This window comes from Acinonyx jubatus, chromosome D2 (assembly GCF_027475565.1).
Source record: "Acinonyx jubatus isolate Ajub_Pintada_27869175 chromosome D2, VMU_Ajub_asm_v1.0, whole genome shotgun sequence".
Lineage (NCBI taxonomy): Eukaryota > Metazoa > Chordata > Mammalia > Carnivora > Felidae > Acinonyx > Acinonyx jubatus.
In genome coordinates, this window is record NC_069393.1 from 42,228,846 (window position 1) to 42,252,945 (window position 24,100).

General features: G+C 40.5%; 1 pseudogene; it reads left to right on the forward strand.

The window, feature by feature from the left end:
- LOC113600205 (60S ribosomal protein L31-like) overlaps positions 1-24,100 on the forward strand; it is a 254,519-nt pseudogene that overhangs the window by 224,670 nt on the left and 5,749 nt on the right.

Consider the following 24,100-nt stretch of genomic DNA (forward strand, 5'->3'; position numbering starts at 1 on the left):
CTCCATGGAAGGAGTCTTTTTCTTCAGTTCAGGGAAGCAAGCACAACACAGCATTGATGGAGGGGATGGGAGAGCTTTTTTTTTTTTTTTTTTTTTTTTAAATCCCCTTTAAAGGGAAGGAGAATGCTGCAAAACACCCATTTCTTCTGTGCTAGTTAAATTTTGCACCCAGGGCAGAGGCTAAAGATCACATTTTTATCAGACATTGATTCTTTTTGGAGGGCAAGAGATAGAAAACCTTTTAGGGAATTAATGTCCATTCTCAATTCTGTTAAGAGGGTGATTTATTGGGTCAAGAATGCTGACTTTGTTCTCCTAAACTTCCCTCTCAGTGTCCTAATCTGAGAAATGAAGAGACCGAAGCAGTGGTTCCTTCAAGATCTCACTTATAGTAATTCTGATCTTATTCTTACAGCTCAGCTCTTTACCACTTGAAAATGCATGCTCTGAAGTGAAAGGTCTAACTTAACTCTGCCTTATACTGACATTTTTATAGTAGCTAGCACAGAAGTAATGTGGGCAGATCTTTTATAATTGTCTTCCACTTACACAAATATTACTGTGTATTGTAGACATTTAAAAATATAGAGGAAAGCACATAAAAATCACCCCCAATCCCATTAGTATTAGCTTTTCTCAGTATGTTACCACTATTTTTACAGTGCATATATATATATAGTAATTTATTTTTTTAATATTGATCTAATTTTAAATTTTATTTATTATGACATACCCCTATGCAATTAAATTATCTTCTAAGCAGTCCTCTGTAGTGGCTAGGTGAGATTTAATAACCTAAATAATTTTTATTTATAAACAATATCTCCAATAACCTATGTTTTGACCTTTATAATCTTTCAGTATGGGTTAAGGGTTAAATTCATAGGCTTTGAGATTTGAAAGCCTGAGTTTGAAATCCTGTATCTATTATTTACTGAGTGTGTGACTCCAGACAAGGGTATCATGACTTCCTTATGCTTCATTTTCCTGGTCTGCAAAATGGAAGTGAAATCTACACTGTCTATATCTGGTTGATAAGAAAAGAAAACTATCTACTGTCTATTTAGGGCTTTTGTGAAGATAAAATAATGGTTGTGCAGCGGGGTAGTATTTCGAGTCATAATCATTAGCCTACCCTCCATTCTGTCCCCTGCCCTCATTGAGTGTCCTGGCTGTCATTCCACAGTGGTCCCTCCCACCTCAGAGTGATTGACACACCTCAGTCACATTGGAACCAGAAAAGAAAGATCGCAAATACGTGGAAATTAAAGTCTCAGTTCCCAGTCTAAGTAAAAGAAAGACAGATCTGTATATATACTTGCAAAATAATTGCCCCTGCCTCCAAACTGGGTGAAACATAACTTGGGTTAAAAAGGAAAAGGAGGGGAGGAGCCATCCAGCACCAGTCACCTTGGCAGAGTAGCCTCAGGGACCACCTGTTTTCTGCATGGCTGTAAAGTGAGGATAAGCAAATAATGATGCACAACAAAGCACTCACAGGCCTTGAGTCTACTTGTCTCTTTAAGCCTGAGACCGCTTCCTCCCCAGCAGCACCCATGCTCTGTAATCCATCCAGTGTGAACGACATTCTGTTCGGCAGACAGGAACACTCAGGATCGCCCAGGTCCTGTACTCCCAGAGGGCTGGTGGTAGACAAAAGGACAGGCTCGGGACTACACGGAAACAGTCCAGCTCTTACCAGAGCAGGGCACACTGCCTAGCCGTGCCTGGCACAGCGCCTCCTAGAGGTAAGAGCTCAGGGCATGTAAGCTATTCTCCGTATTTCCAATTTTTCTCAGTAAATACTGAACATCTCTGATGTCGTTTTTAAATATCTTTCCTTAAGAAAATTTCTTAGAGGTGCAATTATCTTTTTAAGTGTGGACATTTTTAAGACTTTTGATGAAGCTGCCCTCAGAATGATTTAACAAATTTACCCTTTAGTGAGATGATATGCTTTCCTATGTTTTTGCCAAAATTAGTAAAAATAAATGACTAAGTTCTGGTTTTATGTTTCTAAAAGTAATATATACATGTTTATTGCAAAATCATCTGGAAATTCTGAAAAAGCAAGTATGTTTTTTTGACAAAATTAGCTTTGCGCCATTATTATTTAAAACTTTTTAAATGTTTATTTATTTTTGAGAGAGAGAGAGAGTGTGAGCAGGGGAGAGGGGCAGACACAGAATTTGAAGCAGGCTCCAGGCTGCAGGCTGTCAGCACAGAGCCCTTGGGGGCCTCAAACTCATGACCTGAGCGAGGTCAGTTGCTTTTAAACGACTGAGTCACCCAGGTGCCCCTCTGCACCATTATTTTTAAGGCATGCTAGCATTAATGGTATGGCTGTATTTTATTTGGCCAGTCCTTTATTAGTAGGATTTTAGGTCGGAAATCTTATTTTGTTACTTGCTAAATTTTACAATGAGTCTCTTAAACATATACATGTATCTTTGTGAATTTGTCCAAATACTTCCTAATATAATATCCTTATCTATTCTAATACCTCCCAATCTGATATTTTCAACTTCTTCTATATAAGCAATCATATTTGAAAACCATGATGGTTTTGACCCTTCCATTTTATTAGTACATTTTTTTTACTTTGTGGCATTAACTACAAGCTGTAGAAAAATATAAAATAATTACAGTGATACTAGGTTTCCTCTCCCCCCTCCCCCCGCCCCGCACCCCACTGATTTTAGTGAAAATGCTTCAAGGTCTGGGCAATATTTTCCATTGATTTCAGAGAGCTATTTTTAAGTCATAGTAAAGTAGCATTCTATTCAGAATTTTTCTAGTTTTTTTTTTTTTAAATTAGAAGCAAATGTTGAAATTTATCAAATGCTTTCCAGCATTTATTGTGATGTTTATGGATTTTTTTTCTCCTTTTACCTATAATGCAGTGAATTAAATAAATGTACTTCTAATGTTGAACTCTCTTTACATTCCTAGAATAAACTACATACATTTCTTTGAATCTATCACATAACATACGCCAGGATTCAGTTTCCTGTATTTTAATTTTGATGTCTCAGCAATTCCACCGCCTCGGCCACCGCCTCGGCCACCACACCATGACTACCACCACCATTTTCATTGCCATGCATTAACAGGCATTATCAGCCATAAATGCATACAATATTTTATAACTTATTTTTGTCACTTTTCATTCTTCATGATTATTCTTTTTTTTAATTTATTTTTTCAGCTTTATTGGGGGGTATAAATGGCAAGTAAAATTCTAAAATATGTAAAGTGTACAACCCTCACAGTTATTCTTAAGGTAGGTATTATAATGCCACCTTAGAGAAAGCATATAGAATAATTAAGTGTCCATGGGGCGCCTGGGTGGCTCAGTTGGTTAAGTGTCTGCCTCTTGATTTTGGCTCAGGTCATGATCTCATGGTTCGTGGGCTCACTGGGTAGACAGTGTGGAACCTGCTTGGGTTTCTCTCTCTCTCCCTCTCTCTGCCTCTCTCCGGTTCATTCTCTCTCTCCCCCTCAAATAAAATGAAATAAAATAAAATAAAATACACTTAAAAATAAAAAAAGAATAATTAAGTGTCCAAGTCATAAAATATTTCTTTAAAATAGCAAGTATTTAATTGTAGGTTTATTTATCTCCCAAGCCTACAGTTTTAATCATTTTATGTGTCTCTATATTTAGTGGAATGATTGGTCTGTTGATTATTTCTTAGAGCTCTGTTTGACAAATTTTGCTTTAATAAATCAAGTCAAAAATTTTTAAAAAATTTTTTCTAAAATTTTAAATTTTATTTTAAATAGCATAGAGTTTTTCTCCATATCTGAGAATATGCTTATTTTATTATTAAGAAAATGTGTATTTCTGTTTCCTTTTATTTCTCCTTGATCAGACTTGTTTGACTTTATACATTTTGTTGGTCTTTTCAAATTAAAAGCCAATATTATGTATCAATTGTAATGTTTTCTCCTACTTCCTTTGTTTCACTTTGAGGACTTTTATTTTTGGCTTCTTGGATTGAATATTCACTTCACTGATTCTGTAAGATGATGGTCATTATTGTGACCATGGCTCACACTTTTGTCTCCCTCCTACTTCCAGTGTCCTGCTAAAATGACCTTATCAATGTAACAGGGAAAAATCCTAAATGGTCAATAAAATACAAAAAGAATAATAGTTAACACACCTGAAAATATGTAAGAAATTCAGCAATAAATTGGGTATATTACAGTAAAGGGATTCTTTGGCAAGGGAGGGAAGTGGGGAGTTGGGTAGGTGGGTAGAAAAGCCCAATAGAGAGTAAGGAAAAGAATTCTATTCTGTCCCATTTCACCTCCACTAATACGGGTCAGAGAGTGAATTAATTAAACCATGACATAAATGTTTTCTGAATGAGTGTATTTAAGCTGTCAATGGATCACATCGACTATCAGTTTGTGCAATGAATAACCCTTAAGAAAATAGAATTTTAAAAAATGGTATTAGAACGTTTTAAAGATCAGAGCACCATAAAAAAAACTTAGAACAAGAAAATAATATCTTATAGGTTAAAAACAATCATTAAAGGGGCGCCTGGGTGGCTCAGTCGGTTAAGGGTCCAGCTCAGGTCATGATCTCACGGTTTTGAGTTCAAGCCCTGCGATGGGCTCTGTGCTGACAGCTCAGAGCCTGGAGCTTGCTTCGGATTCTGTGTCTCCCCCTCTTTTTGCCCCTCCCAAGCTCATGCTCTGTCTCTGTCTCTCAAAAATAAATAAATGTTAAAAAATTTAAAAACAATCATTAAATGAAACTAAAATTTCAGCAGAGGTAGTAGATATTGCATAACAAAACAAAACAAAGACATAAATCTGATAGCTATAAGTCTAAGATAATATGTTACAACTTTCCTACCCACCCCCAACTCCCCCTCCCCCCCAGAAAAAAACCTCTTTCCCTGTCTGTGGGGCCCCCTGAGGATGACATTTCTTGCAACTAGATTATGCTTCAACCCTCTGTCATGAGGCTTGGACATTTGATTTTCTTTGGGTAGTGAAATGTGAAGAATTGTCACTCCTGAACCAGTGCTTCCAGAACCTAATGTGGCTCACCATCCTGTCTTACCTTCTGTCTCAAGATGGAGATGTCCTAGGTGGGGCTGTCCCTTCAGCCCTGGTCCTTTCCTAAAGATAAGTTGGAGCACAGTCTCAGCCTAACTGTGATGCCCAAAAAGAATGAGAAAACGAATCCTTTCTTGTTATAAACTCTAAAGTATTGGGATTGGTAATTTTTTAAAAACATGTCTTTATTTCTGATAGAGAGAATGCAGGAGTGGGGGAGGGTCAGAGAGAGAAAGAGACAGAGGATCCGAAGTGGCTCCACTCCTGAGAGCAGGGAGCCATTATGGGGCTCAAACTCATAAACAGTGAGATCATGACCTGAGCCAAAGTCAGACTGTCAATGGACTGAGCCACCCAGGTGCCCCTGGGATTGTTATCTTGATAAAACTGAGCCTAAGAGCACTTATTCAGAAAACTTGATAATCACTCTAAACTTCAGAATAAGAGAAAAAGGTAGAAATTTAAAGATAAGGGGTGCAGGATGTGGGATAGAGCTAGGAAATTCAAAGCACATACAGATAGAATTACAAGTATATTTTGATTGGACTGGAAGTACACTAAAGGTGCAGATTAATCAGGGCAGAATTGCATTTTTTACAGTATTGAATGTTTCTATGGAGGAACATGTCGCTATTTATTTGTCTTATTACTTTTCTTTCTGTGCAGTTGTGCAGATTTTTTCTTATAGCTCCTGAACATTTTTCTTTTCCCAAAACCGAAAGGGGTGTTAGTTTTAAACGTTTATGTTTTTAAGATTCACCAAAATCAATCTGCAATTCGTGAATTTAGATTTAACCTTTTAGTGGAATGCCAAGTTTTACATTTGAAAATTCTCAAACATTGGCGTGATGTTATACTCATTGATGAGCTTGCTAGGAATGGAAATTCCTGGCCTCTCCTCTCTGATATTCTAGTTTAGTTGCCCTGAGTGGGCCCTAGGAATCTACAGTTTTAACAAAATGTCACAAAGTATGGATTTTAAGTAAATGACTGTCCATGCTTAGAAAAATTTTACTTTTAAATGGCTTCTGAATATTTCAGCTGTTGCTTTTTGTTTTGTTTCGTTTTTGTGGGTGTTTTTGTTTGTTTGTTTATTTTTACTAGTGTTTTTTTATTTTAAATGGGAAAAAATCCTCAGCAACATTAGAATCAGAATTCTGCTTTGCCTTCTCCTTCTTCAAAAAGTCAAGCAGCATTTTATTTTTTATTTTTCTTTAAAGCTTATGTATTTATTTTGAGAAAGAGAGAGGAGAGAAAGAGCACCAGCTGCAAGGGGCAGAGAATCCCAAGCAGGTTCCCCACTGTTGGCACAGAGGGAGAGGAGGGGCTGGATCCCAGGAAAAGTGAGATCACGATCTGAGCCCAAATCAAGAGTTGGAAGTCTAACTGACTGAGCCACCCAGGCACACCTCAAACAGTTTTTAAATCACTGAACAATTAAACTTTACAAGGGTAGGGACCCTAATTTCTTGTTTATCTCTGGTCTTCCCTGTTTAAAACAATGTGTGGTACAACTCAGTCTTGCTGAATGAATACATATACACCTTAATAAATGAAAATTATTATTTAATGAGATAATTTTAGAAAGTTGTGGCTTGACATCATTTATCTCCCGACTCCCTTAATGGTCTCCTGCTCCTCAATATTCAGAAAATATAAACCCTTCTTTTATGAATTTGAAAAATATATGACATGACAACTTCAGATGCCTTCATCTTCTTTGTATAAGTAAGTGGGGATTTTTTTACTCCCGGCTTCTAAGCAAGAAAAGGGAAAACTCATATAATTCATCATGATTTAAGAGTCATCTCTTTTTTATATTAATACCTTTTGTGGGTATGATATCATAAATGTTAAAAAAATAGTTATTTAAAAATATAAGCTAAGTCATAGTACAATATGGGAGGACAATATCTCTGAAGCTTTTATTTCTATTATTTGAAAATGTATTGCACACCATCATCTTTTAGCTGAGAAAGAAAAAATATAACATTTGATTTTAAGAAAGAAAAACACAATGTTCCAACTAACATATTGCAGAGAAGGACATTAGAAACTTCACCTGAAATGTCCATTCAAAATTAATACTCATCATGGACACATACCTCTGCTGTCCATAATCATCCTTATCATAACTTCATAATTTTATCCATGGTTCAACTTCCTAAATGAATTTCTGGCTTCTTTTCCTCAAGAACAAAAATTGTTAATGTATTTCAGCTACATCACAAACATAATATAGAATACCATGTGGTAAATATATAAATCCTTTAGGGTAAGTCATATTTGGTGAGCAACAGTGTGGTCAAATAATAAATAAACTTTTCCCCAAATAATACACTATCATAGTTTTATGGATTTTTTGACACACTTAAGATCACACTGTCTGTATAATTTCATATCCTGCTGTTTACTTGATAGTTTAACTTAAGAATAACTGATATTAATAAAAACATAACTTGAGGAATAATAAATCTGCTGATTGAAATTAAAGGTGGGTGTTTTGATGTTATATTTCTTATCCATATGTTAATTAAAAATCAAGTATCAGGGTAAATTGCTTTTTGAAGCTACTTTTGGTTTACGATGATTAAATAAAACAGTGGCCATGTCTCTCTACCATTGGTATAAAATGCTGTGCAAACACATACTCAGGGGTTTGCAACAAACATTTAAAGGCTGAAACTCAAAACTGATAAACACTCTCACTTGTGCCCATATCCATATTGAAAACAGGTGACAGAGTTAAGTTCAACATCAATGGATAGAAAGTAGACTTTCTCCATAGAGGCTGGGATGGGGAGAGGAAGAGAGAATATTTTCTGAACAGTAGTCTTATCTCTACAAGTGGCAAATGTGGCACATTTGTCCTTGTATTCATTTTGACAGGAGCATGCTCTGAGTTCATGTAAAATAATGGCTTAAAATTATTAGGGGGTAAATTTAAAGGAAGAGATACTAAACATCCCCAATTTATAATACTTGAAATTATTTGATTTGCCAGAAAGATTCTGCTGCATTCCTAGCATCCTGAAGAAAACATATAGTGCAGATTTTGTCAAAATGGTAATGCATGAGAAATTATGGTGTGTCTGTAGGATTGAAGGTTAATAACAGTTATAAATATTCTTATAGTTCAGATCTCTTCATGCTCTGATCAATGGGGTGTCACAGTGCTTGAAATCAGTCTCTTCTTTGATAAGATTTTGAATAGAAGAAACTTCATCTGAGAAGGAAACTGGAAATTGAGGAAATATCTAGCAAACTAGTGCTCCTTTATGGGAAAGATTTATGGTTGTGAAAATAAGGTGTACTAGGATGAGTCAATCTAGGACGGTTGGTGTGGTAAGCTGCAGAATATTCCCCAAATATATTTAGATCCTTATCCCTGGAACCTGAGGATGTTATCTTAGTTAGCAAAAGGACTTTACAGATATGATTAAATGAAGGCTTTTAAGATGGGGAGATTGTCTTGGATTATCTGGGTATGCCCTAAATGAAATTCCAAGTGTCCTCAGGAAAGGAAGGCAGAAGTGGATATATAATTACTTACTACAGAAGAGAAGGAGGCAATTGATGAATGAAGCAGGGATTGGAGCAATGTGATTTGAATATGGAAGAAGGTTAGACAAGGAATACAGGTGGCTACCAGAAGCTGTGAAAGGCAAGGAAACAGATTCTTCCCTACACCCTCTAGAGAGCGTGCCGCCCTGCTGATACCCTGATCTCAGCCTTAGTGAAACCTATTTGACACATCTAGTCTTCAGAGCTGTAAGAGAATATGTCTATGTTGTTTTAAGCCACCAAGTTTATGGTAATTTTTTACAGCAGCCTACGCAACTAGTACCTGAGAAAGTTGGTGAGTTTCTAAATTGACCTATAGATTGGACTACTCTGTCCTGCCAAAAAATCATCACAAAATTTTGCTCAGTGTGCAGTACCCAATTAAATGAGTTCCTGGAAGAACTAAATGTGTCTAAGCAAAATAAAACTGAGTGAACTAAAGTTCTGCTCACTTGAGGAAGTTTTTTGTGTTGAAAAATAAGAACAGAAGCCTTCACCTTCTTATGGGTTGAATCATGTCTACCAAAACGATGTTGAAGTCCTAACCCACAGGACCTGTGAATGGGACCATATTTGGAAACAGGGTCATTACGGATGATCAGGCTAAGGTGGGGTCATAAAGGGGGCATTCAAATCCAGTAGGACTGTTGTCCTCATAAGAAGGGGGAATTTGGATACAGAGGCAGACATGAACATGAAGGATAATGCATGTGAAGATGGAGGCCAAGACCGTGGTTATGCCGCAGTGGCCAAGGACACCAAAGGCTGCCAACAAAACACCAGAAGCAAGGAGAGGCACAGGCAACAGATTCTTCCTCACAGTCCTTAGAAAAAATCAATTCCATCGACACTTTGATCTCAGATTTCCAGCCTTCAGAACTTTGAGACAATGCACTTCTGTTGTTCAGTCCGCTGAGCTTGTGACTTGGTTTGCTCGGCCGTGGGAAATGAATACACAGGTATCAGTGAGGATTTATTTATCATGGCTGTTTCACCGAACCGTATCATGGGCAGCTACACTCTCAGGTCCTCTTAGTCATTCCTCCTAAAGGCTAATGCCAAGACTTCCCTTTGGAATTAGTTTGAATCAAGTTTCGGTCTGTCTGGATTTTTGTTTATATTTAAATTTTAAATGCATGAATTCCCGAGTAGCTATTCCCATGTTTAATTTGGCAGGCTGCCTTGCTAATGTGTCTAAACTTCTCTTTCTCTGTCTTTATGTTTCTTTGTCTCTGTCTGTCTTTCTCTCTGTCATTTCGTGTCTCTCTCTCCTTCTCTCTCCCTCTCTTTCTCTCTCGGAGAACTGTAACAAGAAAGTCATGGCAGAACATGGCAGAGACGGGATTGCTTTTAACAAGAGTCCATCGGTATGGACCATAAGTGAAGCTTCAGTTAGAGCATAGCCTGTCCGATAATCAGGTCACAAAAGGCACGTTGCAGCCTTAGAAAGCTTTTCATTACATCTCTCCATTTCCCACCCATCTATATGTTTCCTCAAAGCCAAAACTCAAGCATTTGTATCCTCTGTGAGGGACTGAGTGGACTTCTTTGGTCTCTGTTGAATCTACCTGCCTCCTAAGTCTTATTTCTGGGCTTCAATACATTTGAAGCACACAGTTGTGTGCATAGGGGCTGAAGGTACATTCTCAAGGACTGATTGGGAATCCTGGGCCTTGGACATCCTTCCTTCCATCTATTCCTTCACAGCTCTCTTTCTTTGCAGAAGCCTGCCCTCCACGCCCAAGATTTAGAGGTTGGAGGCTGTCCTCTGAGGAACTTCTGAGGCCAAGGGGTATGTCTGAGAGGGTGGTGCTTGAAACAGCTTTCTCCCAGTGCTACGGGGGATGAGGGCTGGAGCCTGTCAGACCCACAAGGGACAGCAAAGGGGGCTGGTGTCAGGGCTGGCTTTTCTTTCAGTCTTACTCTCAGTTTATTTCTGAGATAGAAACTGGCGAGGTGGTGCTGGTCAAGCATGGGTAGGCCAGTGAAGAAGAGGAGAGATGCTTATTAGTTTGGTTTCTATGAAATGTGTAAAGTTGTCACCAGTTTTAGTCATACCTAATGCTGGGAAATGACATTTTGGGGGAAGGCATAAAGAATTTGAGGGGATTTAGAGCAGACAAAGCTTCCTGTTATCTTGTTCACGCTACCATTGTTTGGAAGTCAGATCAATCCAATGGCTAACGGTTTTAAGGGTTTACCATGTGCCAGATACCGTTCTCTGTATTTTTCCTGGAATAATTCACGTAACCCTCATAAGAACCTGGTAAGGTGGGTATTATGATTATAACTACTTTTATGGGTGAGAAAACTGAATGAGAGAAGGCTTAAGCAATCACTGAGCCAGCAAATCTGAGGCAAATGGGGCTTAACAAGTTAACAAAGAGAAAAATGGTTTTACCATGGGTTTTAAATGCTGGGAACTTGTTTACAACTGTGGAGAATAAGCTGAAAAAAAGGTGCAGAGCAACAATATCCCTGCTACACTGAACACACATTGCCTAAACCTTCCTTCAGAATCTGGAACATTGCTGTGTGTTTCCTGCACCAGGAACTGGTGTGTGTGTGTGTTGTTGTTGGTTTAAATGTATTAATGATTAAGGTTATAACAATTAGTTTGTTTTGCTATTATAAATAATATTTTTCTTTTTATATTGAAACTCCATCGGACTTATTTATTTCCTTGCTTACTTATTCCCCACTTAGTGATTAGGTGCCTCCTATGTGCAGACCTTGTGTGAGGCACTGAGGACACATCAGAAAACAGAAGACACACATTCTTTCCCATCACAACCTAGATAATAATCTAGCCTTCTTTTGACTGCACCTGCTACACTATTGGGAGAAATTCAACATCTAAACATCAGAGAAAGAATAAGATAGGGGCGCCTGGGTGGCTCTGTTGGTTAAGTGTCTGACTTCAACTCAGGTCATGATCTGGCAGTTCCTGCATTAGAGCCCCACATCAGGCTCTCTGCTGTTAGCACAGAGCCTGCTTTGGATCCTCTGTCCCCCTCTCCTTTTGCCCCTTCTCCACCTGTGCTCTCAAAAATAAATAAACATTTAAAAAAATAATAAGAGAGACAGGGAAAGATGAAGGAGAAATTTGGTTCTGTGGGGGAAAGACACACAAAGCCCCAGACATCAGGACCGGGGCTGTGTTGAGTCCATTGCTTGTCTAAGCTGTCTGTCTCCTATTTCTTTTTCCTTAAGTCAGCTGAACGGATGCAAGCAGTCCTCAATTAGGCCAGCCGAAGGGATTCCCCCAAAAGCTCTGTGCTTGGGGAGCATGCTTGGGGAGCAGAGGTTGGCTTCTGCTGGGCTTGAAAGGTTGCTGGCTTATCTAGACAGCTGGTAGAGCCCTGTCCCTTTCTTGATCACAGATTTTGTCCTAAGCTGTAGCCGTTTGCTTGTATGAATGCAGATGTGTGACTTTTGATTTTTTTTCTCTCCATCCACCCCTGAAATACAATTAAAAGGTCAACCAAGGATCCTGAACAAATTGTGTGTGGGGGGTTGAGGGGAGAGGAAACAGAGGGAGTGCTTTGTTCAAGGATTAGCTTGTTTACAACTGAGTTAAAAACATTTTGTTTCAAGCAGAGTTTTATGCATTTGTCAATAAAACCGGGCTTGGAAAGGGCAAAAATCAGCTTGTTTGTCACAGAGTCCCCACATGCTTAAGGGTCCAATCCCAGCTGAGGAGCTTTCAAATGTCGGTGGGACTCATCCTAATAACACTCCTGCTCTGGCCACCCAGGGAAGGGAAGCACAGGCTGCTTTGTCCCACAGACCCTGGGACAAGGACTTCAGTGTGAGTACTTGTACCAGGATATACCAGTAAGGGAGTGAGAAAATAAGATAAGGAAGGGCAGGAAGTCAATGTAGGTTGTGTTAGTGAGTATGCTGCCACTGTTGGCAGTTGGGGCTCACTCTGGCTGGGACCTCTGGGGATGGTGTAGAACGTGCCTCCAAGTTGTCCTACCCCAAAAGCACCGAACCTGATATACTCATTGACACGGGGAACCCTGTTCCCAGGGGTTCAGATTCTCTGGACTTCTAGCCATGCACCCTTTTGCGCACACAGGAAGCTTTGCAACAGAAAAGTACAGTGCTTGCAGTAGGAAATAGTGTGTGAAGAGGGTCAGTGGAAAGGCTACCAACCTTATTGCCAGGAGCTCTAATTCTAATGAGAGGAGAAGAGAAAGATCTGGTGATGTCATTGGACCTCGGGGCCATATCATCTCATCAGAGTTACAAGGACCTTGGCCCAGGAATGGGCCAACTGTTTATCATCTGAGGGTGATTAATGGAAAAGGAAAGGTAAGGAGGAGCACGATGCCCCAAGGGGCCTGGCTACAGGACTCGAAGTCCGAATCAGATTTCCCGGAAAGCAGGGATGCTACAATGTCCGTCCGTGTCAGAGGCTGCAACCAAGCGGCCCATGGGCTGCTTCTTCCTCGAGATGCATTTTGCTTGCCCACAGCATCTGTACTTGTGTTTACATAAATTGGTTTCCAAATTTATAGAGAGTTCACATAAAAATCCAGAGTTCTAGCTTCCATGAAAAAAAAAATTACTGGAAGATCTGGCGATGCGGGGGCGGCTTTCATATGTGGCCACAATACCTAGGAGGTACATAGTGACTCCCCTCCACGGAGAGGGCCCGGACTTCCTTTGCTGGCAATCTCAGTCACCACCTGAGCTGTTGTTCCCTGGCCATGGAGTTTGAGAGTCTGCATTTACCAGAGACCTTTTGCTTTTGTTTTTCTGATATCCTGCTTCCCTCATTTATTTCCTTCCCAGCTGCCGTGAGTATTGGAGTGGGTAGCCCCTGATTTTTATCATCTGCTCCCTCCACAACCATCGTCTCAATGGCACTAGTAGACAACTGGTTTCCAAGAATTTTCCTGGCTCTCTATGACCCCATTCCCAGAGTCAGGAAAGTGTTCAAATTCTTGACTCTATTATTTCAGACCTTCAGGAGCCTTCCATTACCTTGACCCAAACTCCCTAGACTCGCATCCCCCTGCTTTCATGCCTATGACACATTGCCCAGGCACACTGACCAAATTGTGGTGCCCAGACTGCATCACAAGCCATGTTTTCCTGTCCTGATCCAAACTCATCTTTTCATCTAAATCTGATTGTGCCTCCTACTAAATAGCAAATTAAGAAACAATAGACCTGTTCTCATTCCTCTATTGATGTCACAGAGTACATCCGATACATAAGCAGATTCTTTCAGCATTACCTTCAAAATTTACCTTAGTTCCCAGTGCTGTATTCTGTATCACTTTTACAGCTAGCATTGTAGCACAGGCCACCGTCACTTCTCTTTTAGATTATGCTAATGATCTCCTGATGGGGTTCTCATTTTCCACCCTTGCGCCCCAAAGGTCTATGCTCAACACAGCAGCCAGTGTTATTATTCTGAAACCAAGCTTATAGTATACCATCCTTTGCTCAAAGCCCTCCTCCCATTTCCTCTCTGACCTCATCTTCTACTGCCTTCCACCCCCTCACCCCCAAACCAAACTTTTTCAGCTATACTCACTTCCTTGCTTTTCCCTGAAAACCCCAGATGTGCTCATCTACTGGGGCCTGTGCATATGCTCTTTTCTCTGCCTGGAATGCTATTTCCTTGTATATCTGCAAAACTTACAATCTCATCTCCTTTAGGACATAAATCAAATGTCATCTGAGTGAGCCCTTCTCTAACCACCCTATTTAAAATTGCAACCCACTCTCCAACCCCTAGAAATCCCTATTTTTATTTTTCTCCAGCTCTTATCACCATCTGACAATATTTTACTTATTTACTCACTACCTGTCCCCCTAAAGGACTTTTGTCTGTTTTGTTCACTGATTTATCTATATTCCTTAGAATAGGACTTGACCCTGAGTAGCTGCTCAATCATGTTGGGTGAATCAATCAATGCCTTTCTTTGCACGATTCTCCCTTCCCTGGACAGGAAATTTCCTTTCAATATCTAACTAAGTCTAACCCATTTTCAGAACTTAGGTACTTTTCCACATCCTCCAAGATGCCTTTCTGATGATTCTTGTCCAGCCTGGCTATTACATTTCCTGAAACTAAACATTATAGATGGAAAAAAAAAACACATTATAAATGATCACATTTATTAAGAAAATGGAGAAGGGGGTTGTACGTGGTATTCATGACAACCTCAACAAGTATTTGGGGGCACAGAGAGTGACCAAAAAACAAACAAATCTGTGTTATAGTACCATTTGTGTTCCGAAGTGGTCTCTTTGAACTTGCAGAGCTGTTCACCCAGGCTCTTCCATGCTGGAGTTAACACACTCATGAATTCTCTGAACAACTGAGGCAGACACAGATGCAGGACAAGAGATGAGATGGTCATAAATTTTAGTGTATTGTTTATCTGTTGCTGCATAACAAGCCACCATGGCATTTAGTGGCTTAAAACAATGTGTTTAGTATTGAGCACAGACCTATGCATGAGCACCTCTTTTGATCTGGACTGGGCTCCCCCGATGCTTGTTGATCTTCCTTAGGTGCCTTCATCAGGGTGGACTGGCAAAAGATTGGCTGGTCTAGGATGCCTTCACGCTCATTTCATTTTTTTTAGTGTTTATTTATTGAGAGAGAGAGAGAGAAAGAAAGAAGGGCAGAAGGAAAGGGAGAGAGAATCCCAAGCAGGCTCCATGCTGCCAATGCAGAGCCTGACACCAGGCTTGGTCTCACGAACCATGAGATCATGACCTGAGTCAAGATGAAGAGTCAGACTTTTAACCGACTGAGCCACCCAGATGCCCCACCTCATGCTCATTTCTGATGGTTAGCTGTCTGTTGGGTGAAGTGTGGGGACAATTGGGTCACCTATCTGTTTTCCAGAATGCTGGTCTGGGATTGTCCACTCAGCAGTGCTAGGGTTTCTGGAAAGTGCATGGAAACACAGGCTTACTGGAGGGAGAGGAAGCTTACAGTTGTGCAGTGTTATACACACTGTTGTAAACGTTTACATTTTAATATTTTAATTCTCAGAGAGAAGCTGAGGAAAAATTAATTGTAAGATCAGCATCCTTGCCTCTATATACATATATTAACTGAAACCTTCACACAGAACAAAAGAACTTTAAAGGACAATATCCTGCTTTGCTCAGGAAGAGCATGGAATGCATTGAACCACATGCGGCATAAGCATGGCCCTTCAAGCTTGAAGAGAGGAAACGTGAACATCAAAAGCAGTGTGTTCCCTCCAGCAGTCAGAACCCACAGGGGTCCTCAGATTCTTTAAGCTCCAGGCTTGGGGTAAAGAAAAAGCTCTATCTTGTACCTTATACAATGAGGCACAAGGAAAGGACTGGAATGAGCATAGAAGCAGACACAGAGGACTGCTAATGAATTTGAGGACTTTTTGGAATGAAGAAGTTCAGTGCAGATCAGCTGAGTGAGGGAGAAAGTGAGGCTGAGGTCCAGTGTGTTCAGAGCTTTCTGGGTTTGGAGTCCCTTGGTCTTGCTATGTGAAGATGTCAACGAAACACCTCTTATTCTACAGGGTACAATCTAGCACCCCAGACTATCACATAGGGCCAAATCCTAGGATAGTAGAGTAGGCTCCTTATAGTACAAGTTTGGGAAACTATTTCCCCTCTCTTACACGATAACATGTTACCCGATTGCTTGATGTCAGCCATGTTGTAATTTAATTTTCTCCAAAATTAGCATGTTTCACTTCGTTTTCTTTACTTACTCTTTGGGAGACAGCCTGGTTAAAACCTTCCCACTCATGCAATTGCTAGTCAAAATATTTTAGGAGGAAACTCAAACATTCATTGTTTGCTTTATTAAAAATGAATTCAGGCAGATGGAGAAGAATACAATGTGTGCTCTCTTCTTAGTACTACTTGTTATCTGTCTCTATCTTCATCTGCACACCAGGCCTTACATAATTTTACCCCCAAGGGTCATGGGGCTGCACACAGGAGTGCCCTTAGCTTCATTTCACAGGAATGAGGCTGAGGTTAAAATATCTTGCTAATGCTCATCCAGAGCAAAGAAATTGAGCAGAGGCAGACCTGAGGTTATTTGGGCAAGACCCGTGTAGCTCCCCAGGTACTGTGGGAGGGTAAAAATAAGGCTTCAGAGTTTCCTGGTGGAAAACACTGAGAAAACATGTCTACTCTAAACCCTAACCAGCTCTCTGCGAACTTGGAGGTAAGACATTAGATGCTGTATTATTGCCTTTGTAGTTACTCTGTCCTCCATCTGTTTTTGATTCTCCTGCCTGTGGAATCCCTTGGGCCCTTTGCTTTAATTCAGTCATGCATTCATTTCTACAAGGGATCAGTGAGCCCCACTGTGTGCCAGGCTCTCTCCCACATAGTGCAGCAGGGCAGACAACATGTTCTCTGCCCTCGTGGAGATCCCAGTCTTGCAGGGATACAGACCATAAGAATCTCGTGCAGCAGTGCAAATCCTATGATGAAGCAAGTGTAGGGCATTATGGGAGTGGATAGAAGGGACACCTGACACAGCCTAAATTATTAAGACACCTGGGTTTATGAGCACAGTTCCTACCCTAACTTTTAGCAGGTTTTCTCCAGAGATAGGTAGTGTCAGGAAGGATGAAAAGCAGCTGTGAAAGAGACTATCACCCTCCATCCAGAGTTAGGTGAGCTGCTGAGCTGGTGTGGGCCACCTTGGGCTACACAGTCTCTATAGTGGGTTACACTCTGAAGTCTTGAAGCTCAGTATTTTGTAAGGAGGTAGATATTGAAAAGAAAAAAAAATAGCCCTCATATTTTCCACTCTCTTCCACACATTCTGATCGTCTCCCCTAGAAGTGCCATTCTCCATGCTATCCTTCATTATCTGAGGATGGCTGGTGGTAGGTCAGCATTGTGTTCAACAGTTTCATAGACTTGATACTATTATCCTGACAGTTCTCTGAAGGAGTTATAATTTATCCATACTTATCCATAAACTAGGACAGGGAGCAGTTTATTAACTTACCCAAGATCACACTGCCTCCAAATGACTTTAAGTTTGGGGGTGGTGTGGCATGATGAATGGTCTAATGGGTTAGGAGTAGGATGAAATCCTAAGGTAGAACAAGACCCACTGGGAAAGACTGTAGCCTAACATACATTATTTTTAAAAGCTTATGATCCATTGGGCTAGCATGGGTTGATGGTGGTGAGCAAGGGGTCTAACCTGGCACTTATGGCAAAATATCAGGATCCTAAGAGTATGAGGGTAATAGGTAAAAAGGTATAAAACATGGCTCCACTAAATCTGCTTCTGTCGGGGGCAAATGGACCCAGAATGTCTTCCATGTAGGTTGGAGGGATGGGGAGAACAGTAGACGCCAGGACCAGGAGACTTGTACAAATGTGCATGGCAGGTGTCCAGGCTCAGCCAATACTAGGCACAAATCAGGCTTGGGCACACTAGGAGTGTCTGGTTTGAAGACTGCCTGTCTTCTGGGTCCACAGTCAACCCATTCCTGGTCTACCTCCTAGTGGGAAGGAGTCTCTGAACAGACAACCAGCCCTGCCTAGGAATTAACTAGAACCAGTTAGATCTGAAACTCAAAACTGTTCTCCTGGCATTGGAACGGGTTGTGTAGACCATGAGTGCCAGTACATGAACCTCCGTGAGATAGATCCCAGAGCTTCTTTTCTTTTCAGAGCTTTTCCCCAGTTGGGCACTGCCCTGATGGTTGTGTTCCTTTCTTCAAAATGAATTCCATGATCAAGATTCTCTCTCTAGGATTCTGAGAGAGGAGAGAATCAGTCCCTTTTGCTTTGCTAGAGTCATTACCTTAGGAGCCCTCTGTTGATTCCTCACTGTCGCTTGGAATGCATAGAGATATCTTTGTGCAACTGTATATTTTAAATTCTGACACATTTCCCAATAATCCTGTCCTAAATATTTAATTGGGATGGTTAGCAAATTCACTACCTCCCAGCTGTGGACCATTGCCTGTAAAAGACACACACTGGGGCTTTGGGCTTCTATCTCACAAGGTGTCAGAAAAACATAAAGATCAGAGCAAGATAATTAGAAGCAGACCCATTATTCTCACCCTCAAGCAAGTGAGCACTTCTGCCTGAACTCCCAGGCTCTGGTCCTCCATCCTGTATGTGGACACCAGAGAAGATTTCCAAACCTCCCTGAGGAACTTTTGAGACTCCCTTTTATGCAAATATCATAGTCCGAAGCAAAGAATACACACTAAGACTACTTGGAATGTAAGCCTCTCTACAGTCAGCTAATGGTGATTTCAAATTCAAAGCTATTTTTCTTGTCTCGACTCCTCTCCATTCTCATTATTTTTCCTCTGCTGCTGTGGCCCCCCATAACTTGTTCATCCTTGAATGTGTCCTTCAGGTTTCCAGCCCTTTCATGGTTCATATTGTTCTCCCTGCTTGAAAGGTCCCACATGTTGCCATTTCCTGAAGTTTCCCTGCCTTCAGAGACCAGCTTTAACAGTAAAATGTTCTTTTATGCTTCCCAGGAGAATATACATTTCATGCTCATAAATCTCTGCAGTAGTCTCTATTATACCCCTTCTCATGGTTTGCTTTTTACTCTAGTGGTAGGAATAGATAGGGAGCTGCTGGAGGGCAGAGACAATACTTAATTTTGTATCCTGCCCTGTGCAAACACAGGGTCAGCCCTGAACATAATGGTTCAGTTCATGTCTTAGAGTAGTAATGGTAACCTGTTGACAGGCCCTTCTCAAACAGCTTCCTGTACTGAAGTGGAGGGGGTGGTGAGAAAGATGATGGACTTTGGATTCGGACTGGGCAAAATGCTGGTGCAATCACTTAATGGCTTCATGTTTTACTTACTCTCAGAACCCTCAATTTCTTCCTGTGTAAAGCAGGATTATAGATCTGTGGTGAGAGAGATGCTAGAATCTAGATGTCTGAATACTTGATCACTGTCCTGACGCTGCCCCCATCATGGGGGCAGAATGTATGTATAGGGAAATGCCAGAGACAACAGTCTTGATGTCCAGCTGAAGCTCTAATTCCCAATGCCCCATGGCTCCTACTTTCATGACCTGATTGTCCCTTATGTGGATAAACCAGAGTAGCTGTTGTCTCAGTCCAAGAATCGACATTTGAAGGCATACTTCAGAGGCTTGCTGCATAAACACGCTTTCTCTGAAGATCCTTCCTGGCTCCTCCTTGGCTATACCAAAGCATTGGCTGAAAGTAGTCATGAATCTTATCTTACTCACCAGATGCAGAAGATAAGACCTTCCCCTTACAAAAACAGGAGGATTTTCTGCAGCCTGGTTCTGGTTTGGATCATTTCACTTTTCCCACAAAGGTAGGAAAACTGGACCAGCCTGTTTGACTAACTCTTACTCCTGAGCATGCCTTCTACCAATTTCAAATTGGTAGTGAGGTAGTGGGCATGTATGTGTTTGGGGGAAATCTCCTCTTTACAAAGCATTTATTTGAACAATAACTTAGATTAGGTAGATGTAGAATGGGAAAAAAAGTATAATCTGATGTTGGTGTCAGGTTTTGCCTCAGACCAGCTGTAATGCACTGGGAAGTTTTCTTAATGCCTTGGAGCTTCAATTGTACATTAGAGGTGATCATATCTACCACCTAGGTCTGTTATGAGCATTAAGTAAGGTAACATGTATGGAGACCAAATCATAGTAATTAGCATGAAATAGGTGTTTGATACACACTGGCACCTTTCTTTTCTCCCTTGAAAGTTAACCCAATAATGCACTTCCCCATTTGGCTATGAGTTCAGTTTCATGTGAAGGAATCCTAGGAACTCAAAACCACAGGCTTAGGCAAATTTTATTATCTCATCACTTTTGTTTTCAATTTTTTTCAATTTTATTTTAAATAAACTCTATGCCACATGTGGGGCTTGAACTCATGACCCTGAGATCAGGAGTTGCATGCTCTACTGACTGAGCCAGCCAGGTGCCCCTCATCACTTTCTGTAACCAAAAGGGAAAGGACAATTAAAGGCTAATTCCAAACTTTCTGCAGAAGTGAATTTTTGATAATCCCACATTGCTCATGGAGCCTTTCTAGCCTACTTACCTGTCTATTTGACAAGGTCAAGGCTCTCAGATAAATGTAGTAGTACCTGTTCCATGTTCCTCAGATCATAGAGGCTGATCTTTGCCCCATGGAAAGTCATGGACATTGTTTACTTAGCAGGAATGTTTCTGTGATTTTTTTTGGTTAAAATGGAGTCATTGTCATTGTCATGACCTCCTGTCCTTGCTACCAGAGGACTCAACACACTGTTGCTTGGGGTCATGGAAAAATGATAATGACCTGCTCCCTGTTGCTCTTTTCCAGACTCATCCTAGTCATTGCTCGTGGAGCAAGGCGTGTTCTCTTTCCCTGGTAGATGGGCTTGAAGCAGGGTTCAGGGAACCACTCAGGCCAGGGAGACCACCTCTCCTTACTTCCAGGAGTGCATATTAGGTACCCACAGTTTTTCTCAAAATGCTCTTGGGAAACAGGAATGATGGAATGAAGCAAGAAGATTTTTCACCAGCCCCAGGGAACAAAACTAAAGTTCTTCCTTTCCCATGACCTAACGGGTTGGACATGATGGGTAAAACACTTGGACCCTTTTCCTTTTAAAAGAACCAGTGTCATACAATTATCACAAGCAGAGTTTTGGGGTCAAGCCATCATAGCTATGAGTTGAAGTTTGCACAGATGTGTGGCCATGGCTAAGCTTCCAAACTATTCCATATTCTACTTGCCTCCTATGTAATGGGCTTAAAAATACTACTAATTCAATTATAAAAATTTATAACTAATTCAGTTATAAAAATTAAGTAAGACAGTGCATGTAAAATGCAAATGGAGGGTTTAACACTACTCAATAAATTCCGCAAACTACTTCGGAGTGAGAACATCCATGCCACATTGTAAATTCCAGAGTTTAGAAATTACTGAATGAAAGCAACCCAAATGAGTTTGGACTGGGTTGACTTATCAAACAACAACAACAACAACAACAACAACAACAACAAGAAACCAAATGAGTAATAGTTTTCCTGGGGCAAATATTAAGCAGGGAGAAAATGGATGAATTTTCTCTTTCTATTTAAGCTATAAAAACGCTTTATGTATAGTTCTCAATTTTCTATCTCAAAGGAGATATTGGACCAGTCAGAGCCAGGAGTTGATTGAATTTGCTGATCTGATTCCCAGGCCTGCATTTCCTTATTGGTCCATTTGTATTTGCTGTCGCTATGATCTTCCTCACCACGATGGAGGATAAACTGGCCAAAACAGGAGACCAGTTCACTTGCCCCCAGACAAAGGCAATGCTTCCCCTCAGTGGAGCCACTTAAGCAGTACACTGGCCTCAACAAATCTATGTACCATGATGGCCCCTTTCCCTTCCCTCTGGCCATGGAATATTTCTGCCACCTTGCATTATGTCCTCTAGGTGCGGAAAACCATTGGTCATTGTCAGTTACATCCTGCCCAGGCATATGTGTGTGCATGCATGTTTGTCTCCACAGACAAAACCACATGAATACACAAGAAAATGCGTAGACAGACATCCACACAAACATACATAGACCAAGTCAGAAACACCCTGATAAACATAACTATATACAGAGAGGCCACATTTAATCAATATGAAAGACATTCCTTACAAACACACTCACCCATATACCTGCTGTCACACATATGTGCACACAAGCATCAGATCCACATACTTTAATCAAGTGACTGGTCTGTGAGCATATGGAGTTTACAGAGTACAGTTCTTCTTGTTCTAATCACATTCTTTTTATGAAGAGCTTTCTATAGATCCCTAGATCAGCAGGACAATTTCATATCCTATTACAATCTGCCAAGAAGAAATAGATAAATCTATTAGCCTGCTCTTTGCTTGTTTCATCATTGTGACAGTCTCTCATGGGTCTACATCCATCAGGCTCCCACACCACCTGACAGCCAAGTCTCCACCACCAAGCTGCAGGTTAATAGCTCTTTAATCTCTATTTAATTGCTCATTAATAATTCCGATACTGCTTTCTTCTGTTAATTGATTAAAAAATGGTTTCAGTAGAAGTGAATAATGAAATTTGGTAGCAACCAACTATACAATGAGTTTTCTTGTCATCAAGATAATCAAGAAGAAATAGTGATCCAAACACTCCTTGCTTCATTTGCAGATTTTTTAGAATGTTAGAGCTGGCAGGGCCTTTGGAATTCAACTACATCAGCGTTTCTCAAACTGATTCACAAGTGATTAAACAGTTTTCTAGGAAAAAACAATATTCTGTGATTAAATAAGTCTGGCAGACACGGCATACAAATCTCTCTCACAATTTGGCATTTTAAATCAATGTTAGCATATTAAAAGCTCTGACATCCCAGCCTGAGAAACCTATTTACATTGTTCAGTTGATCTTCACCTAAACTTATTTGATAGTAAAAATCACATTTCTATTGAATACCATTTCAGTTATCTATTGCTGCATGATGAGTCCCTCCAAAATTTAGTGGCTTAAAACAATTATGAGTTATTTTTTACAATTCTGTGGATTTCCATATTGGCAGGCACAGGGTGGCCCGGCAGTTGGTGCTGGGGTCCCTCACTCTCTTCAGTGTTTTTTGTCACCCTAAAGCCTTTCTTACAAGGTGGGCTCAGGCAATGTTTCACTAGAGCTAAGTCTTCTAAAGGCCTAGACTTGAAAGACAAACAATATCACATCTGTTGTAGAATATTAAACAAAGCAAGTCACAAGGCTGGGCAATATTCAAGGGCCATATAAATTAATGTCCACTCTTGATGGGAGTACAGACACTTGCATTGCAAAAGGGCACATGGAATGGGAGGAGCAATTGTTGTGGCCATCTTTGAGTGTAATCTACCACAAGCCACTGAACAGTTTTTGGAAGACTGTGTATGAAATGCTAATAATGTAGAACAAACTCCACATTACCTAGATTAAGACACCAAGGCATATATGTGGAATGAGTTCTCCCAGGGCGCGCATCTGATAATCACAGAAATGAGATTAGAATTTAGACTTCAGACGTCAAGTCCTTTGTCTTCACCATGGTGCTTCTAAAGATTCTGAACTGACCATGGATGACTTGAATGATACTCCAATGCTTAATCCCTGGATTTGGAGAGTCCTAGACCCTGATTCTGGTCTTCTAAGCAAGTCCGTCTAGGCTTGTCAGATCATGAATAACTCAGTAAACCAGAGACTCAGCTTCCTGTGCCTTCATTCTGTGAAGGATGGGCTCTGGAAGTAGCCAGAATTAGACATTCTAAATGGCATGAGCTAGATGAGCTATGTCTCAAAACTTCTTCTGACATAAAATAGCCTGTTTTGAGGTTGCTTTCCAAAATTTTTAACCATATTGTCTGGAAATCCATTGAGTCCTGTACCTTTATGACCCAGAGTTAGATCTTCACCTAATCCTGCAT